This window comes from Hylobates moloch, unplaced genomic scaffold (genome assembly GCF_009828535.3).
Source record: "Hylobates moloch isolate HMO894 unplaced genomic scaffold, HMol_V3 SCAFFOLD_15, whole genome shotgun sequence".
In the NCBI taxonomy this organism is placed as follows: Eukaryota; Metazoa; Chordata; class Mammalia; order Primates; family Hylobatidae; genus Hylobates; species Hylobates moloch.
In genome coordinates, this window is record NW_026652290.1 from 78129324 (window position 1) to 78150187 (window position 20864).

A 20864-nucleotide genomic window follows, 5' to 3' on the forward strand; every position below is an offset into this window, starting at 1 on the left:
TGGAGGGAGTAGTCTCTCCTGTCTTTTGGGGTCTCTGTTGAAATAGATCATTAACCTCTCACTCAACTCTGATATATCCCAGGCAGCTCAGACCCAGCTAGTGTGGGAGGGGGTGGGGGCAGGGCCTGGCATCCCTCAGAATGTGGAGGGAAAGGTCTTCAGTAGCACACATGCTGGGAGTTTGAGCCAGCAGCTGTGATGGCAGCACTGCTGACTTGCAAAAGACATCTGTTGGCATGCAGGCATTGTGAAGGAAAGCTTGTAATTGCAGCTATAAATCAAATGCGGACAGAGGAAAAACTGTCAACCTCCTTGGAGTTATTTTGTAGAGAAGAGCAGAAAAATGCAGCTGTGATGTGATAGCTGGGCTGGCTGGATGTTGGCAGAGGAGGGACTCCTGGGGCCATGGTGGAGGAGGGGGTCCCCTACCTCAGAAAGCATTGCTGTGCCCTTCACTTTCAGGATGACAAAACAGCCGGACTCCCAGAGGAAGAGGCCCCTCCACCGTGGGGGCTGTCATGGGAGCAGCTGTGAACTAAGCCCAGTTTATCTTTAGCATCCTTGTTCTCTTCCTGGATTTGAGTTCTGGCTCTGCCACTTATAGCTCTGTGCCCTTTGGCAAGTCACTTAAAGAAAATCACTCTATGTATTGAGTTCCCGCTATCTGTTAGCTCCTGGGGTTGGTCTTCACAGCTGGAGTTTACCTTCTTCCTCACTAACAGAAACTGATTTTATTCGGGCTTCCACCTTCTCCCATCCAGCCTCGGGCTTTAGCCCAGCTGCGGCCATCTCTAGCCCCTGAAAGTGGATCCCGATTGGTTCAAGCCAATGAGAGCCATTCCACTTCTCTTACCTGTGATTGGCTTAGGCATGGGCTTGTGACCCAATCCTGGCCAGTGAGATTCAAGAGGAAGTCTACAAGGGGTACTTTGAAAAGGTTTCTCATTTCATTCTCCTGAGACACTCTGGATGTTGTGCATGGAACCACTATAGGCATCCAGCTGCCAGCCTGAAGCTGACAGCAGAACTGAGGATAGCATCTGGGTCCTTGATGATGCCACTGAGCTGCTAAATTAACCTTTTCTGGAGCTAGCCTACCATGCGGTCCCTTTCTTTCTTTCTTTCTTTTTCTTTCTTTCTTTCCTTCTTTCTTTCTTCCTTCCTTCCTTCCTTCCTTCCTTCCTTCCTTCCTTCCTTCCTTCCTTCCTTCCTTCCTTCCTTCCTTTTTTGAGACGGAGTCTTGCTCTGTCGCCTAGGCTGGAGTGCAGTGGCGTAATCTCAGCTCACTGCAAGCTCCGCCTCCCGGGTTCACGCCATTCTCCTGCCTCAGCCTCCCGGGTAGCTGGGACTACAGGTGCCTGCCACTACGCCCGGATAATTTTTTGTATTTTTAGTAGAGATGGGGTTTCACCGTGTTAGCCAGGATGGTCTCGATCTCCTGACCTCGTGATCCGCCTGCCTCGGCCTCCCAAAAGTGCTGGGATTACAGGCGTGAGCCACCGCGCCTGGCCACCTTGCAGTTTCTTGTTATAGGAGATAATAAATTTCTTATTGGCTAAGCCCCTTTGAGTTGGGTTTTCTGTTAATGGCGGTTAAAAACATCCCTACTGCTTCTTGCCTCACTGAAAAAGGGGTAGGAAAAATATGTTCTCTCTCCCACATTAGAGGATCCCATAGCTGGGTGGCTTGGTCTCTGAGGTGTCATTCTCTTATAGCTTTCACATAGCAAGCTGTCCCTGCCACCACTCAGGGTGCAAACACATCCCTTTGATGGCAAGATGGGTGGGCTCATGTAACAGCTATTTTGCCCTCCCAACACGCAGCCTGTTTTGCTGGATAAGGCCCATTATGGCAGGTCTGTTCTCTCAGGCAGATGAAGTGATCTGAGGAAGTGTTTGTCCGATAAATGTCTCTCACTGCTTGTTTTATGAGTTACTTGGTATTATGGGACATGTTACATGCAAGCTTGTGTTGGACAACATCGATGAATTATTAAGTATCCACTATCTAGTTTTGCCTTGGAATGTCTTGTGCTCCCTGAGTATAAGATGAGGACTGAAAACTCCACTGGTCCCTGCTGGATATCTCTGGCTTAGTAATAATGAATGATGGGGATACTGCCCCATCTGGGACTCTCCCAGCTCAGCTTTTGCCTGAGGGAGGAGCTGATTAATGTGGGACTGATTAATGTGGGATACTTTCTGGTGTCAAAAAGAGGAAGATTAAAGGGCTATACCTTCTCCCTCTCCCCCCCACCTCCAAGCCAGACAGCTGAGACCACTGAGATGCTTGTCCCATGTCCACTTCTGAGATGCTGAGCGGGAAGAGTGCAGCAGTGGTCAGAAAAAGTCCATTTCTGCCCAAGAGGACTCACAGCTTGCATCCCTTATTTGATTAACACATCCTAAACAAGTAGGCTTCTGTTAAAACCCTGGAGGTCAAAGAATTCAAGTCAAACAGCTCCCAGAGAGGATTAGGAAGACTGAAAATGGACCGTCCCCACTGCTGTTCACAATTAATTCCTTCTAGGGAGCTCTGTAAGTCCTAGGCTGAATCTGGGAGTCGCAGATGCCCTGGGGAGGTCAGGGCTGCAGGAGCTCTGAGTCCAGCTAAGCCCCAGTGGGGTAAGAAAGATCTGCTCGCTTCAGGGCCAGCCTCATCAGCTTGCAAACAGAGGTGGACCTCAGCCAGGAGAAGGCAGGGAGCTCTTTTGGACTTCACATGACCAGTCCTGTCGTCCTCATGAGGGCTTCTTGTTGCTTATGAAAATAGATCTTGTTTTCCTATTGGCGGTAAGTTCTTTCCCTGCTACCTTTAGCTAGAAGGAAACTCAGACCAGCAACTCAGACAGCAGCCTCTGGAATCTGCCTAGGTTCAAATCCTGGCTGCACCATGACTATCTGCGTGTCCCTGAGCTTTATGTGACCACTCTGCAACTCGGCTTCTTGTCTGTACAATGTAGAGATCACAGCGTCCCTCATGGAGTGGCCAGGAGTGTTAAAGGTGGCACATGAGCCCATTCGGATCTGGCGCATAGTTGTGAGCTACTATGTGGGTATCACAAAGCTGAGCTCTCTCCCGGGACTCAGTGACCTGGTTGCTTTGAGGTTTATCTGCCCCACCCCATCTGTCAGACACATCTGCGTGTCTTGTGCTCAGAGCCCCGTCCTGACTCTCATTCCACCTTCATACGGGCTTTGTGAGGAGGGTGGTCCTGTGTTAATGTTTCCATTTGAGCAATTTCCAGAGGTTAAGGTTTGGGGGCAGCTAAGCATGTGTCCCCATAGCAACCCTGTGAAAGGGGGATGAGTATGTCTTTAGAAGCCCCCCATGTGGTCCTACCTGCGGTCCCTATGAGAACAGAGGAGAACAGGCAGCACCTCCTAGTCTGCAAAACCAAGTTGTGGAGGACCAGGGGCTGAGCAGGGAGGGGCTGACAGGGAGGATGGGCTGGTGGACAATCCTGGGGCACCAGAGCAAGGGCTCCAGCCACAGAGAGGGAGAGGGAGAAGAGCTGGGGCAGGCAGCTCACAGCCTCACCTGTCTCATCCGGTAGAGAGGAAACTCACATGCCTGTGAACCTAAGGCAAAAATACCGGGCAACAGATGTCACAAATGACGTCTCCCCAGGACTCTGGGGGAGAAGCAAGGGGTGAGGGATACTTAGGATAGCTCCCCAAGCTTTTGTTCCTCTTAGAGCTGTGCCTTGGGTGCCTGGACCCATGTTGAGACAGAGTCTGGGGCTGGGGGAAGCACCCATCCTACCCAGAAGGTCACGCTCTTGGTCTATCCTTTATCATGAGAGAACCCAGGGGTGAAGGGCACAGGAGATACGGATATCTCTTCTTTGATGGAGCTTAAGCAATTCAAGGGTGCTGCCTGCCCCCGTCCACCACCCTTCTGCCCCAACAGCCTCCCTGCCCTCAAGCTAGATTAAGCTGTTTCGTCTGAAAAGTCTGTCTCTGGACTGGCTCTTTTTAGTCTAAAACAACATAACCATATCAGAAAAAAAATAAATAAATAAAATAAAATCTTGGGGGAAACAAATCAGCTGCAGTCCTACCAACCATTGTCATTGTTTCCCTTTTCTCCCAGTCTTGGTCCAGATGTTGGCCTGCCTTCACCATGCTGTTCTGTGTCCTATTTGTGGACCTGGTGTTGTCAGGAGCCTGGGTCACCCATCTGAAGATACATTACCTCGACTCCACACCCCTCCCAGGTGTGCGGACACCCCTGTATGCTGCTCTGGGCCTACTCTCCACCTTCATCACCCTGCTCTGGACCTGGGAGTCTGGCCTGTCTTGACTGTACCCACTCACACTCCTGCCCTCTGGCCTTGGTGGAGTTTGGCCAGTAGGGAGCCCCAGCCAGAGACAATGAGGAGGAAGAAAGGAGGTCTGGGGATTCCCTGTATCTGCTCGCTAGGGCTGCCGTAACAGCGTACCGAAGGCTCAGGGGCTTAAACAACAGAAATGGATTCCTTTCTGTTCCGCCTTCTCCCTGTGTCCTCACACAGTCTCTCCTCTCTGTGTGTGTGACCCTGGTGTCTCTTAGTATGTCTGGATTACCTCTTCTTCCAACGACACCAGTCAGATTGGATGAGGGCCTCAATTTTTAACTTAATCATTTCTGTCTAAGCTCCATTTTCAAACATGGTCACCTTGTAAAGTACTGGGGGTTATGGCTTCCACATATGGGTTTTGGGGGAACAATTCAGCCCCATAACATCACCTCCCTCCTTCCTCCTTGTGGGGTCACTGAGGACTGGCTGTGTCCCATGACAGAAGGTCACAGCTTTGTCAGGCAGTGTCCCAGCTCCCTTGCCCCCACCGCTTTCTGTCTTTCCCCACCTGCCCCCAGCCAGGTGGAGTTAACAGTGCTGAGCTTTACCGCCTCTGAGGACTGCACTGCATCTGGTTTCCCCCAAGCTCACCCACACCTTTGTAAAATGGTCCCTCCATAACTCTGCCCACTCATCCACTCTGAGTGGTGCTGTTTCCTGCTGGCCCTGCCTGACACCCAGGTATGTTAGCCCTCCAGGCGCTCTGAGGATTTCCATGAGGTGGGGCTGGGGGCCACCCCCAGTTCAGCTCTCCCTCGCTAGGAGATTCTGCCCTGGTCACTTACTAAAGGCATGAGGGTCAAGAGGGGCATGACTTTATGTGATAATAGAGCAAATGACTAAAACACAATGTCCCGCACCTCCAAGACTCTGGCGTGAGGAATCCTCTGTGGACGCTCCTTCGCAGACACTCGCTCGATGCCTGGATGTCCTACTGGGCAGCTCCTGTCTCCTCCAGCTGCCAGCCCCCACTCTCTCAAATTCCTGCTATTTCTTTTAATTCAGTAGCCATCCCCCTCCTTCACATTTTAGCCCATCAGGGCCATTCCCTGGGGGCTTCACAGTTCACACCAAAGAGGCCTCCTAGTACCGGGCCAAACAGATGCTCTCTATGGGAGACTCCGCACCGTCTTGTAAACCAACGATTCTCCTCCTTCCGCAATGCGGCCTCTTTTTACCTCATATAATACCATGACCCTCTTTCTATGTATTGCGTAGTCTATGACATTTGGAAGAGGTAGCCTGCCTTGTTTATCTGTCCAGGCACCCTGTTGTTGGATGTCTACGGCATTTATACTTTGTTAAACATATTTTTAGATCCAATTCCTTCTTTCTTCATTTCCCAGTTCTCAGGCATTATGTATGGTTAAAATTAGGAGATGCTCAAAGTATGATTTCACAAATCACATGGTTTATTGCCCTACAAAGATGATATTTTTCCTAGGTTCACAATGCTTAAGGAGGGGGAGAACAACATGAACAAATCTCACAGGGATTGCGCTGGGTAGACAGGGTGTATTAGTCACAGAGTGACTGAGTTCCAAAGTTACTAAAGTCTACTTGCTCAATTAGGATGGAAGCAGGCCTCTGTGGAGAGCGAAGGCTCATTAAAATGTGGTGTGTCTCTTTTATAAGAGCAGCTCTTGGGAGAGAAGCCGTCCAACACAACGGAGATTCACAAAGACATATATGGTCCCGCAACGCTAGAGGGTGGCACCGGTGTTTGCAGGTGATGCTTCCAAGTTCAAAGGCTGGCAGGGTGGGGCCCTGTCAAAGAGAGGCTGACAGAGTGTAGCTTGCCACAGCCCAAGCTCTCAAAGTGTCTGTCAAATCCTTAGGTTTTTACGTAGTTTGAAGTTCAGTGGTTGAGGTCAGTAGCTCACACGTAGGATCTGATAAGGTGTGATGTCACATTCTTGAGGGGGGAAGGATTACACTCCAAGTTCTTGTCATAGCAAAACATGTCACTCATGTAGCAAGCTATGTTCGCATTTGGAATCATTTCCAAGCTCCGTAATGTCACGAATGCTACAGTGGTCTGGGTATGTGGTTTCAGTCACCTTCCACATAGAAAGCTTTGACTTCCCCTAAGTTATTTTGAGCAGATGGTTATAGGTGGTTCTTGCTCAGGACCGTTGTTCAGACGAACTCACGCAGACTAGAGATGCTCTCTTAAGACCTTGGAGCTCATCCGAAAGGGAACACCTCATGGGTCTGCTGAATGTGAAGTCCATGCTGAAGGAACCACGACAGGAGGAGCTATGTCACCAAACATTCTGATAGCTGCTCCTTGCTTTTTAGGCATTTCTGTGTAACATCCTACAACTCATGTAACAAGACAGTGAGCAATGAGAACCCTTGTTGTGTTGAGCCTGACAAAGGCCGAATTCCCCAAAGTCTGGCACAAACACCAGTCACGTGGCATCCTCACCAGAAAAAGTGTCGAGTGGTCAAGGAAGTTTGGAAAACACTTTACCCACCATTAATGCATCTAGTGAAGTCTCAGAATCATGCACAAACATATATATATATATATTTTTTTTTTTTTTTTTTTTTTGAGACAGGGTCTCACTGTGTCACCCAGGTAGAACAATGGTTGACTCGGTCACTGCAACCCCCTCCTCCATTCAACAAACTCTCCCACCTCAGCCCCGATAGTGGATTACAACATGTTTGTTTTTGAGACAGAGTCTCGTTCTGTTGCTCAGGCTGGAGTGCAGTGGTGCAATCTTGGCTCACTGCAACATCTGCCTCTTGGATGCAAGCGATTCTCCTGTCTCAGCCTCCTGAGTAGCTGGGATTCCAGGCATGCACTACTACGCCCAGCTAATTTTTGTATTTTTAGTAGAGACAGGGTTTCATTACGTTTCCCAGACTGGTCTTGAACTCCTGACCTCATGTGATTCACCTGCCTCAGCCTCCCAAAGTGCTGGGATTATAGGCGTGAGCCACTGCACCCAGCCAGTTTTTGTGTTTTTAATAGAGATGGGGTTTTGCCATGTTGGCTAAGCTGGTCTCGAACTCCTGGCCTCAAGTGATCTGCCCGTTTTGGCCTCCCAAAGTTAAATATATTCACTTTTAAAATCCAATATTTCCAAACTTATTAGACTTTTTAATGCATATAAAACACCAATTAACATCTCACAAAGCTTGAGAGTCATGGAATAGACTTTAGGAAACATTGTCCTGAGACCCTAGAAGGCTCTTCTGAATAAAAAGAAAAAAACACGATTATCAAAGATGGTCCTTACTTTATAATAATCCTTTGAAAATTGTTGACATAGATATGAGAGTTAACTAGAGTGTTGGATTAACGAGGCCACCCTCATCCTTCAGTTGGGCTAATCAGTGGTAGCCCTGCAGTATAGAGTAACACAGGAGAAAATATTAATTAGGGCAAAGAAGGCTTAAAGTCTTGAGTGACAGGTTGCATTTTTACTGCTACACAAATAAAGAAGAGGTTGGGAATATTTGGGACCTACTGTGACTCTTTTGAGAGAAAATCAACAAGGAAGACTTATAGTCTTCTCCCAGACTTTTCCTTACTACCGTTTTTGAAGCCTGGCTCCTGAACTGGGGGACAGGGGCTATATTCTCAGATTCCCATCTAATAGGTCACCTGGCACTGTCATGCTTAGGCAGTGCAGAGGTAGCCTGGAGTGCAGGCTCACCTTTCCAATTCTATTTATTTATTTTTGAGACAGAGTCTGGCTCTGTTGCCCAGGCTGGAGTGCAGTGGCATGATCTCAGCTAACTGCAACCTCTGCCTCTTGGGTTCAACCAATTCTCTTGCCTCAGCCTCCCGAGTAGCTGGGACTACAGGCACCCACCACCATGCCCAGCTAATTTTTTGTATTTTCAGTAGAGATGTAGTTTCACCATGTTGGCCAGGCTGGTCTCGAACTCCTGACCTCAAGTGATACACCCACCTCGGCCTCCCAAAGTGCTGGGATTACAGGGTGAGCCACCATGTCTGGCTCCAATTTTCTTCAGAACGAAGGTATGTGAAGCAGATTGTCCCATCTCTACGCCATTTTAGTGCCTGCATTGCCTGAGATGGTTTTCCCAGGTGCCCAAACAGGACACAGCAGGGTCACAAGCGCTGCAACCTACCTCCTTCCCTACCCTCCTACTCCCACCCTCACCCCTAGTCCCAGCCTTTCCCCGAGGTCAGGACCCTGCGGAGAGAGGCTCGTAAGGGTATTCAAGCTGTAGCTCCTGGAGGCAGAGGCTCAGGAACCACTAACTTCCCATCAATCCTGGAGCTGCAGCAGGGAGGTATTGACTGCTCCCTAACAAGGGACCCACCTTAGAGAGGTGGAGAGAAAAGGGAGGAGAGTAGGTAAGATACGAGGTCTGAAATGAAAAGGTCAAGAACTGGGGGTGTGTGGCTGGTCTGGGCACCCACTCCATGCATTTCCAGGGGAGATTGACCTGAGGTGGGCACAGAACTTTCCCCAGCTTCCCACTGCAGCAATCCCTCAGTCATGGGTGAAAAGGCTGCCTGGCAGTGGGTGCTCGAGAAAGGCTTTTGAGTCACCTAGTGGGGCTCCCCGCCCATGGGGCTGACCTTGTGCACACAGGGTTCCTCGAGAAGCTGCTTGTTTAGCTGCAGGGAGTTGCAGGGATGTGCAGGTGTCTCCGGTTCACAGCTGCAGAGTGAGAGGCAGGGGACAGCAGCAGTCCCAAAGAGGAGGGTTGCAAAGAAATCAGAGGAGGAGAGAAGGTGCTCACAGCCAACAGGGGCTACACAGAGAGACAATGTGGCTTTTGGAGAGGGGCAGGGAGAAGGCACAATACTCTCAAGCCCGGTGGCATTATTCGAAGGACCTCATAAGAATAACAATAAAAACAGTAATAAGAACCATGACAATGATAATGAGAACAATAACAAAATAATCATAATAGCTTCTGCCTCCTTCATTTATTCAAGTAATATTTGTGGAGGCCCTACTGGGCGCCAGACACATGCTGGGCACCCAGCATACAGGGAGGCAAGGTCCCTGGCCTCCTGGCACTTACAGTCCAGTATGGAATCCAGTGAGCTTGCAGGGATTATACATAATCATGCACCATGATGGCGGCGACATTTATGAGACAGCCTCGCTGAAAGGACTGTGCTCTTCACCTGCACTGCCTCACTGAATCCCCACAAGAAATCTCTGTGGCTAGTGCTTTTACAATTCTGTTTTATAGTGGAAGAAGTGGAGGCTCAGGGAGATGAAACCCCCTTCCTTCAGACATAAAGTCAGTACGTGACAGTGTGGACAGATATGGCCCAGAGTTACCAGCTCTCTTTCGGCAGCTCTTGGAGGGGAGGCTAAGTTCTCACACAAAGGTAAGGAGGGCAGAATGTGCCTGTGGAGGTCAGCAGGTAATGGGACAGGTAGTGCCAGGCATCAAGTGGCCACACACAGAAGCCAGGCCCAGGCTCTAGGAGTCTGCGGGTGAGGCTGAGGCTGTGGGGATGAACTGTGTCCAGGATGCTTTCAGCCTCCTTCTCTCACCTCCCCTTGGGGCCCAGGACCTGTTCTCTGCACCTCCACCCAATCTCCAGTAGATTCCCCCGAGCTATGGGCTGACACGAGGGGGATTTGCATTCCACAGGAGATGCCTGAAGACCTTTGTACATTGGTAAACCAGAGAATGTTGGGTGTGACTGAAGTCTTGAAGTAGGAACCTGCTGGGCATTTGGGGCAGGGAGGGGGGCAGCCTGGTGGGGCAGGGTCCATGTGCATTGGGGAGAGAGAGAGGAAGGTTGAAGGAAGATTGGGTATAACCTTAAGTCCCAGCATGAAGCCCTTGACTTTATCCTGTTGCCAGCGGAGCCATGGATGGCATAGGCTGGACTGCCCTGACAGCGGATCACTGGTACAATCCAGCTGGAGGCCTTGGGCCTCTAGGCCGGGCATGCTGTGGGAGAGTTGGGTTGGTGTCAGAGAACTCTGGGCTTCCTGTAGGTGAATGCAAGGGCCTTCTCCTTGGAGGGACCCGCTCGCTCCCAAAGCCTGGCCCACCTTTCCCAAGCTGCCCCCTTGTCAGCTCTGTGTAGACACCAGGCTTCCCTGCAGGGATTTGCTTTTCGCAAATAACAGAAAAGGGAGAAAAAGATCTCAAGCTCCCTGGAGAGGGATAACTGGTTGTATCTGAAATTCAAGGGATTGGCTAATAGCCCTCTAAGGATCAGGGTGACATCAACACCTTGAATTACTCACCTGGTATAAAATGGCCCCAGTCCCTCCAGCCCAGCAGCTGCTCATCATTGGCTGTACATTGGAATCATCTGAGGAATCAAAAAAAAAAAAAAAAATATATATATATATATATATATATATATATGCCTGGGCCCCATCTCCAGAGGTCTTGATTGATTGGTCTGGGGTGCGGCTGGGATTGGGGTTTTAATCTGTGCAAAGGGCTGAGGACTACGGCCTCACAGACTTCTGCAGCGTGGTAGTTGGAGATGCCACTGAGGTTGGTCACAGCTCTTTCAAATCAACGTACTTCCTGGAGACCTCAGGGGCTGATTCTTGCTATATGAAGTGATTGTATTATTACAGTTCCTGAAATGCCCCGAGGTCCTGGGAGGAGAGTTCTGGATTCTCACCAGAACATTCTGGGACCTGTCCTGAAAGGGCCCTGTCCTCAGCCTCCTGCCCCCTCCTCTTCATCATGACTATTCTTTCCTGCCCTGACATGGGATTCTCACTCCATTCTGCCTCCCAAACCATTTATTTTGGACAATCATTAAAGATAAATGTTTAAAAAATCATCTAAGAAAACATGTGTATCCCACTGGAAATTTCAAGGCAATGAGTCATCACACTCCTGGTCCCCCTCAAATTCCCGTCTCTTATGTAAGGCTGAGTCATTTTTTTGTGAGGTCCATGCATTGCAGAAAAAAATTGGAAGGCTCTCAAGATGAGTGAGTGTGTGTGTGTGTGTGTGTGTGTGAGAGAGAGAGAGAGACAGAGAGGGATTGATTCATGTTATTTGCAGCTTTAGGGGACTGGTGGTACCCCTGAGTTAACACCAGAGATTCCTCATCCCCTATACTCATTCTTTTTCTCTCTACTTCAATTTCCATCCGGTGATGTTTTTGCTCCAGAGTGCAAATGTGAGCCTTTGTCATCCTGCTGTCCCGGCTCAGGACCACTGTCTGTCGTGGGGCCTGAGGACAGGCCGGCCCATGGAGCGGGTGCTCCACTCCCTAGCATGCACATCCTGAGCAGGCCCCAGAGCCCGAGAGGTGGATGAACTATGTCTGGGGTCTAGCTTCCAGGTCTGGGCTCTGGTTATTTCTCATTTTTCTCAGAAAAACACAGAGGCTGTAGAGCAGGGTTCAGGAGAATAAAGATTTGCAGGTATTTCAAGGGAGCAAACTGAGGGTGCCCATTCCCTAGAGGAATGAAGTTGCTTTTTGGGAGTTTGACCATAAAATTGACACATAGAAATCAAAGCAGACAGAGGCCAAGCCATGCTAAAAAGAGACAGAATGGGGCCCAGGCCAGTGAGACCTGCATATCTAAAGGAAAAGATGCCAGTCAGAAGGGGTCAGGTCTGCAGCAGAGAAGTAGAAAAGAGCCAGTCCTAGGCACATGACCATACCCATCCCACACTGCCTGGGGAAAGGGATTCCAGTGTCCCCACTGGCAATGGCATGTCTCTGTTGGGGAGGTGCATGCCTCCCACTTTTGTAGCCTGAGATTTTCAATCATTTGCACTCAGTAAGGAAAGGCCCTGGTTCTGAGCCCAGAAGCCCAGGCCTGGCTCCTCAAGCACTGTGCCTACAGGAAAGGGAGGGACTTCACGTAGGGACGAGAGAGCAGCCAGCTGCTCACCACTTTTCTTGTGAATGAACAAAGCCACGGTATTAGTCCGTTTTCACACTGCTGATAAAGGCATACCCGAGAATGGGTATTCACAAAGGAAATTCACAAAGGAAGGAGGTTTAATGGACTTATAGTTCCACGTGGCTGGGGAAGCCTCACAATTATGGTGGAAGGCAAGGAGGAGCAAGTCACATCTTATGTGGATGGCAGCAGGCAAAGAGAGCTTGTGCAGGGAAACTCCCATTTTTAAAACCATCAGATCTTGTGAGATTCATTCACTATCATGAGAACAGTGCAGGAAAGAACTGCCCCCATAATTCAATCACCTCCTACCGGGTTCCTCCCACGACACATGGGAATTGTGGAAGTTACAATTAAAGATGAGATTTGGGTGGGGACACAGCCAAACCATATCATCCTTCTGGTTTGATACAGTGTGAGCCGATGTTGCATGAATTCCTCCCTTCGTCACCATGAAACCACCTCTCACAGATGAAATATAATCAGGAGAGAACCTGGAGGGGGTGAGGCCATCAGGTGAATACCATTCCTTGGGATCCACCAGCCTCCCCAGAGGTGTCCTAGGGCTTCGTTAGAAGCCTCACCCCTTTCTTTTAACTTCCTGAGCTGTGCTGTCCAATATGGTGGCCACTGGCCCCATGTGGTTGTCAAGCACTTGAAATGTGGTCAGTCTAAATTGGCATGTGGTGTACAGGTGAAATACATATGAAATTCTGAAGAATTGGTGTGAAAAAAATGAAGAATATCTCATTAATAATTCTCTATACTGATTGCACATTGAAATAATAGTTTGGATATATTGGGTCAAATAAACAATATTATTAAAATTAATCTCACCTGCTTCTTTTTACCTTTGATTCTACCCCAAGGCTTGCCAGAATGAAAATAAAGAACAAAGACAACAACAAAAAAAAACAGCCAACAGGAACAGGATCTTGGCAGCCAAATATCAGGTGGGTGAGTGGTCACTGCGCCCAACATTGTACTGGGCGAATAGTGTCCCTCTAAAACTCTTGTCCACCTGGGACCTCAGCATGTGACTTTATTTGGAAATAGGGTCTTTGCAGATGTAATTAGATAAGATTTTACTGGGTTTGGCTGGTTATACATCCAATGACTGTTCTCCAAGGCCATATAAAGACACAGAGACACACGTGGGAGGAGGAAGGCCATGTGGTGACGAAGGCAGAGGTGGAAATGATGCAGCTACAAGCCAGGGAAAGCCAGGGATTGCCAGCACCAACCCAAGCTGGGAGGAGGCATGGAGGGCTGCTTCCTGTAAACGAAAAAGTATCTGAGTCAGGTATCAATCAATGTAGAGGTTTATTTTGCCAAGGTTAAGGACACATGCCCAGGAGACAGGTCTGTGCCTTTCTCCAAGGATGATTCTGAGGGCCTCAATATTTAAAGGAGAAAAGCAGGCTCAAGGGAAAAGAGGTCACATAACTGAATCCATGTGTTGCAAGAGAAAAGGAGTAGGTAGGGGAATGGTCAATTATGTATTCCTCTCAAGCTCACCATAAGATAAGGTGAACATAGACTAGCTACTGTGGAGATATTTTACGTTTTATCTGTAGCTATCTGCTCAGGAAAAAAAAAAAAAAAAAAAAAGAAGGCAGCTTCTTCTATGACTCAGCTTTCAGCTTAATATGTTTTTCTTTTGGCAGGGTGAATTGGGGTCCCAAGTTTGTTCTTTCTTTCTTGCTTGCTTGCTTGTTTTTTTTTTTCAGGGTCTCACTCTGTCACCCTGGCTAGAGTGCAGTGGTGCAATCTCAGCTCACGGCAGTGTCAACCTTCTGGGCTCAAGTGATCCTCCCACCTCAGCCTCCTGAGTAACTGGGACCACAGGTGCATACTACCACTCCTGGCTAATTTTTGTATTTTTCGTAGAGACGGGGTTTTGCTATGTTCCCCGGGCTGGTCTTGAACTCCTGAGCTCCAGCAATCCTCCTGCCTCGGGCTCCCAGAGTTGGGATTACAGGCGTGAGCCACCATGCCCGGCCTGGGCTCCCAGGTTTTTACTTTGCTTTCACATTCCCTGGAGTCTTCAGAGGGGGCATAGCTCCGTTGACACCGTGATTTCTGACTTTTGGCCTCCAGAACTGTGGGACAACACATGTCTGTTGTTTAAAGCCACCCAGTTTGTGATAATTACAGCAGCCCTAGGAAGCAATATACTTAGTATGGAAAAACAATGTGAAATTTCTCATTAGCAATTTTTATATGAATTAAATGATTGATTTGATAATATTCATTTGGGTTAATATAAATACATTGGGTTAAATAAAATATAGTATTAAAATGAATCTCACTTTTTTTTTACTTCTTACAAAATATGGTGATTAGAAAACACTAGGTTGCACGGGCCGAGGTGGGTGGATCACGTGAGGTCAGGAGTTCAAGACCAGCCTGGACAACATAGTGAAACCCCATCTCTACTATAAATACAAAAATTAGCTGGGCATGGTGGCGGGTACCTGTAATCCAAGCTACTCGGGAGGCTGAGGCAGGAGAATGGCTTGAACCCAAAGGCGAAGGCTACAGTGCGCTGAGATCACGCCACTGCACTCCAGCCTGGGTGACAGAGTGAGACTCTGTTTCAAAATAAATACATAAATACATAAACAAACAAACAAAACAGAAGCCACACAAAGGCAGGAAAGGTTTTTCCACATAGTCCAGCAGCAGTGTCCCCAAACACGAGGAAATATCAACATTTCAGCCTGAGGTGAGACCTGCAGGAGAATGGAAGCCCCTGGATAGGCTTGGAAGAGGAGTCAGGAAAAGTCTTCCATTAGAAGTGGGATAAGAATCTTGTGCCACTCCTGGCCAGGGTGGGCTCTGCCTTTGAGAACAATCACAGTGCCCCAAAAGGGAACCCTGTGCAGAGAAGGCCAGGGTAGGTGGAAGGCCAGACGGACACAGGGAATGCTCCTGTCTCCTTTGAGGAGGGCTGGAGCTAGAGCCCCACACCTGCTACACTTTCAAAGGCAGCGACCCAAAGCCGGGCCAAGGTTCTAGAATCCTGCCGGCATGCCTTTGCTGGCCATAGGCTGTGTGGGAGTGGGGTCTTGGGGTTACCCAAACAGCTCATTGGCTGTGGAGTTGGGGGTGTGGGGATGGAAGGTGGAGAGAGGGAAGCCACCTGGCTTAGCCAGACCCGACTCATGTTTCCCTTGGCTAGAGCTGGGATTCCTTTCAAGGTTTCTGTCCCAAGATAGCATGGCTGAGCCGGGCAGCGGCTGGATGCTGTATTTCACTGCTTGTCCAGGCTGAGGAGGGGAACCAAAGATTGTCCCAGAATGTGCGTGGTATGAAAGTCTCCCTTGGAGCTTGAGATCCCAGCGGGAGCGATTAGATTGCCTTTGGAGGTGGGAGTTCAAAGGGGTAGGAGTTGGATGAGGATCTGACCCAGGACCCCCAAACAGCCCTCACTTTTCTGGGGGCCCTGGGATGCAGAGAAGCAGGCCAGGCTGGTCTGGTTCTTTTTCAGGGATCCGAGGAAGCCCGGAAGTGACCTTGAGACCACTCTCAGGAGGCCCTGTCAGAAGAGCCCCTCCCTCTCTGCATAAAGGTAGCACTGGTTTTATTGTTGTTGTTACTGTTATATGGCTTCCCTGAAAACACCCAGACAGGTTTAAAAGCGCAGCTCACCCAAATTCCCCCATGCAAGCCATCTGTACCTAACCAAGCCTCTCTGTGTTTGCTTTGAGGGATACCTGGTTGCTTTTTCTGAAATCTCTTCTCCAGGAAACTGGTCCCAGCTCAAATGCCAGCTCATTCCAGGAAGACTAATACAGCAAGTTATTTTCTCTACAGATATTTACCGAGTGCCGCAAAGCCACATGTCAGACCTCATCTAGGGAGCAGGGCATAGCAGTGAAGAGCGCTTCATGAAAGTCCGTCCCATTCTCCCTTTCTGGGTATAAATGAAGGAGTCCTCAGAGGGTGGGGTGGTGCCTGCAAGGAGGCTGCTCAGGGAGCACGTGTTCTGACCAGTGAACAACTAGCTGGACCAAGGGGTCAAGCTCTGGTGGTGGCGTTAGACCCTGACTCAGCACTGTGTCAAAGCAATGGCGAGAGGTCCCTGCCTGGGTGTTCATCGGCAGCAGGGTCTGGATGCCTCCGCCTGCTCTCAGCAAGGAGCCCACTTTCCTCCCTGGGCCCAGCTCCAGTTCTTGGGCTTTCTCCCTCCCCGTCTGCTTCTTATCTCTGTCTCCAGTGTTTAGAAAATGTCATCTTGAGCAGTCAGGGCTGTGAACAGCCGTGGGAGCAAGGAGAGGCTTGCAGCAAGGGAACAGGGGTCCTACCAGGGCCTGGCTTAGAGCACAAAGCTGCTCAGAGCTGGAGGGACCCTTGGAGACCAGCCACTCCTGCCAGACACCTGCCTGTTCCCTCCCCGACCCCCACCTCACCTTAGGGAATTGGAGATTTGTAGTTTTGACAGGTGGGGGAGAGAATGAGACTCTTTCTCCATCCCCAAACTTCCTCCCACCAGCACTAACTCAAGGGATATCCATTCTGTTTTACTTGATCAGGACAAGAAGACCGACTGGATCTGCTTAGGAAGACAAACCTCCCAGGGGCACGCTATTTAGTCCACTCCTGCTGGGGACAGAAGACCTTTGGGCAGCCCTGGCTCTGAGACTTGCCCTTTCTTCGGGCAGCACAGATTTTAAAGACTGGGTGCCCTGGGGTGAGAGACAGAGACCCCCAACCTGCTTTCCCTAATATTCCAGGAGGACCCAAATCACTGGCTCTTCCAGTCTCTTGGCCACTTTCCAGTTCCCATGACGATTAAAAGGAAGAAGTGGACTTTAACTCCAGTGATGGGACTGTGGATGGATTGAGGGTGGGAGTGCCCTGAGACCCACGGAGTCCGCCAGCCGGTTAGTCATAGAAAAACACCTCCCTCTTGGCTTAGGTGTGTACCTAGTGAAGGCAGAGCCTAGAGATAGATGTTTTCTCCAAATCGTTCCAGGCTTATGACTCTTATAATTAGACCTGGAAAAACATCTTTTCCTTTCTTCGTCTTTTTTTTAAAGACCAGATTGTCTTAAATACAAAGTGATCATTTGGGCCTCCGAAAATCAGAAAAAAGAGTTGACCATTTGGAAATAATGCTTTATTTCCACGTTCTGCTCCCCTGCCCACTGGCTTCATGCCCTTCTCCCACTCTCCCCCACTCCCCCCGAAAATGCCCTGCTGCTGTGGCTCTGACTCAAGAGGAGATGGAAGATGACACCCCTGGGTTTCAAAGGCATTTCCAACAAGGGCTCAGCTTCTTGCAAAGCCTCTGAGGAAACCTTGGCCAACCTCCTGGCTCCCTGCTGCTAGCCTCGAAACTGAGGCTGCTCTGCCTGTCAGGAAGCCTATAAATCCCCAAGTCTGCAAGAAGCTGCACTCTGGAGCTCTCTCCATTGCTCAGATACCTGGCTGCAGGCCCTGGGCCGACCTCAGCCAGTCTAGAAGCTGGTGTAAATAAGCACATTTATCTCAGACAGAACTCATTTTCTGAGGAAGCAGATTCCCTTGGGGACAGTAGCAATCAAAAAGTCCGTTGTTCCCTATGGGGCCACAGCTCTTCCCCACTTGACAGCTGATATTTAATTGATGGCTGCTTTCCTCCATAAGAATATCACATGGTGTTCTTAGAGTTCCAGCAAAATGATAACTCCTTTGTCCCCAAGGCAGAGGAGCAGTGGCTGTCCTCATATCTATCTAACCTGGGGGAAATACATATTAGGGTAACTGCCCATATATCATTGATCAAAAATTCCAATATGCTGCTGCCCTTCTTGAAACTAGAACCAAGCACAGTTTGCAGATAGGAGTTCCTGGGAGTTGAGCAATCTAGGAGAGTTGTATTACTCAGAAATGTTTCAAGTCTGGGAGAAAAAAAGGAATCTTAGTCTTAGAGAGAAAGATCTGGAAAAACATCAGCCTGGAAGCCTCAAAGATGTGAGACGTCAGCATTAGAAGGGCACAAGTCAGCAGCCAGGGTGGAATTCAGAGCCTCACCAAGGCCATGCAGCAAGGTGTGGGGCAGACAGAGCCAGGTAGCTCCTCGGACGCTGAGCAGAGTGGCAGGCAGAACGGAGCAGGAACATCCTAGGAAGGCCCAGGCTGCTCTGGGGAGCTCTGACGGGGAGGCGCTGTCTGACAGCCTGGCTGCCCAGACGCCTATGTTTCAGCCCATTCCACTCCTCAGTGGCTATCTGACCCCAGGAGAGTCCCTTGGTCTCTGTGCCTGTTTCCTTACCCATGGCAGGAGATGGAGACGCTCAAGTAAATGACAGAAACACGAAGGTCATGAACAATACACAAGGCCGGAGCCAACCGAGGAGGGCTAGGACCACCAGCTAAGTCTCACCAGCTGAGTTCCATCTCGGGCCCTGGAGGCAGCAGCATTTACAACCACAAAGCAGCCTAAATTTGGCCAGCCAGAGGCCTTCTGCCCCTGGGGTGGGTCTCTGGAGCTCCTGCTGGACTGATGTTACCCTAAGAGATCCTGGCTGGGCCTCTCCCCCTCACCCCACTCCTTCCTGCTCGTGTGTTTGGGATTAACATTCATCCCTTGAACTTTTTCATTTTTCTACTGAGATGGAAACTTGGCCAGTGACCAGGCCTGGTTGTGCTCGCAGTATGGCTGGGCTCAGGCCAAACTCATGGTAATTGTAATCATATGCGAGGTGCCGGCTCACTGGGCGCCAGGGCTGGGGGAGGTGCAGGGCTGCCAGGCAGTGAGAAGGTGAGGGAAGGGTGCTGGGCTGGGCGCCAGGCCCTGAGCCAGTGTGCAGACGGTATGGCCTTGGACTCCTGCCCTCACCTCTGTGAGCCTTGATTTCCTTGTTAATAAAATAAAGGGATTGGCTCATAGGAACTCTGAAGCCCCTGTCCAGGCTATTGTGGGAGATGGACCAGATCTCATGTACTGCCTTTAATCCCCCCAACTCCGGCCTGGCCTTTCCTATCCACAAAGAGGGACTGTGACCAGGGTGTCACATAGGAGGGTTCCAGGTGCCCACCCCTGCCCTCCCTCATCTACCTACCTGCTTTCTCACAGGAAACAGAGCGAAGAGGGGCACTCCAAGTCAGCAGGAACTGCAACTATCACTGTCCCAGGAAGGCAAGCACGGAAGTAGCAGAGGGACTAGGATACCAAGGTGGGATGGGGATGCTTAAAGAAGAGTCTGGAAGGGAGAGGCCGAAGATTATCCAAGACAGTCTTCACCAGCTACCCTGGGGCGCAAGGGCAAACCTGATTCCCATTCCCCCTGAGCCCAGGGCTGGGGCTGCCCCTCTGCTTGAGTTCATCCACTCTCCAGGAGAACACTGCTCTGTATTGCTGGGGCAGCCCAGAGAATTCTTCACTCCGTGGGTTGTTGTGTCTTCTGTTCACACTGCAGTCTCAAAAGCCTGAGAATAAAGAACAGGCAAAGGGCTGTGAACGGTGGTTACTTGGCTAATTGCTATTGCCCAAGAGCAAGGGTAACCTTGTAAAGCACTGTCTGAGTACAGGTTATGAGAAGTTTCTCCAACTTTCCAGAACCCTTGGGGTTTCTCTCTTTCCCTTTCTACTTCAAATGAGTCTCTCCTTGCCTCTTCCTTTGTCCATCTCTGTCATATCCTCCCCTGCTGCTTTTCTCTTTGCCTCTTATGCCTGCTTCTCCCTATCTATCAAGAGAAGCAGAGTAGAATGATCTAGTAGAAAGAGAATGGCTTGGGAATCAGGCAACTTTGACCTCTTTAGCCTCAGGCTTCTAATCTATGAAACTGGGAAAATGACAGCCTAACCTCAGCACTGCCGGGAAGATTGAACAGGATGTTTCCCCACACATCATTTTACGTAGCTTCTCTATCTGTGCCAGTGTGTCAGTCAGGGTTTGGTTATAATACTGGAAGCTGCTCTAGATATTCCAAATACACAGGGTTTTAATACAAGGGATTTAGAGGCATTCATAATGGACGGAAGGGCTGGATTAGGGAAGATCAGGGAAGTCACTGTCAGACCCCACAGAATCAAGAAGTGCCAGGATTGCATAGAAGGCATGGAGATCATCTCAATTGCCTGCAGCACCAAAGCAGAAAGCAGACAGCGTGCAGGAGCTTGTCTGAAAGCTGCTGTCTACCATGCATCTGCCCAGGCCAATTCAGAGAAGGGCTTTCTCTCGCCTTCAGCTTCTGATGCTTGTGCAAGTGCATCTCACTGCCAAAATCTAACTTAGAACCATGATGGAAAGGAATGCTGAGGAATAAAGATCCCAGGATTTCCCTACCCCGGGAGACAGAGGAACAGGCAGAGGGGAAGTGGAGGCCTGCTGAGCCTGGCAGCATCCCTATCGTCAGGGTATAGCCTCCTGGTCCGCTCAACTGCTGCTCCATCCCACTCCTTCTTTTTACTTCCAAACCTCTTGAAAGGGTTGTGCATGTGCACACTGAAGAGGAGACTGGTGTTTGAGCCCTCTTGGCTTGCAGGTCTCAGGCCTTGGAAGGGAAGAGCTGAAGAACTCGTCCACTGGCAGGTGAATAAAATTGGTGCTGATATCACCTGTATGGCTACTCAGCCTTCTGGAAGAAATTGCCTGACCATGGGGTCCTGCTGCCCAGGAGGCTGGATTTTGAGCAACGTATTAGTTTTCTAGGGCTGGTGTCACAAATTACCATAA

The 20864-nt window shown here is 49.6% G+C and overlaps 1 long non-coding RNA gene across 1 annotated transcript; it reads right to left on the minus strand.

The window, feature by feature from the left end:
• Positions 1-5771: 5771 nt before the first annotated feature.
• Positions 5772-19608, minus strand: LOC116483055 (uncharacterized). The gene is made up of 4 exons (XR_004252157.2): positions 19248-19608; positions 10558-10625; positions 8913-9172; positions 5772-6661 (listed from the first exon to the last, which is right to left on the minus strand). It is a non-coding gene; the product is annotated as an uncharacterized LOC116483055 (long non-coding RNA).
• Positions 19609-20864: the final 1256 nt, after the last annotated feature.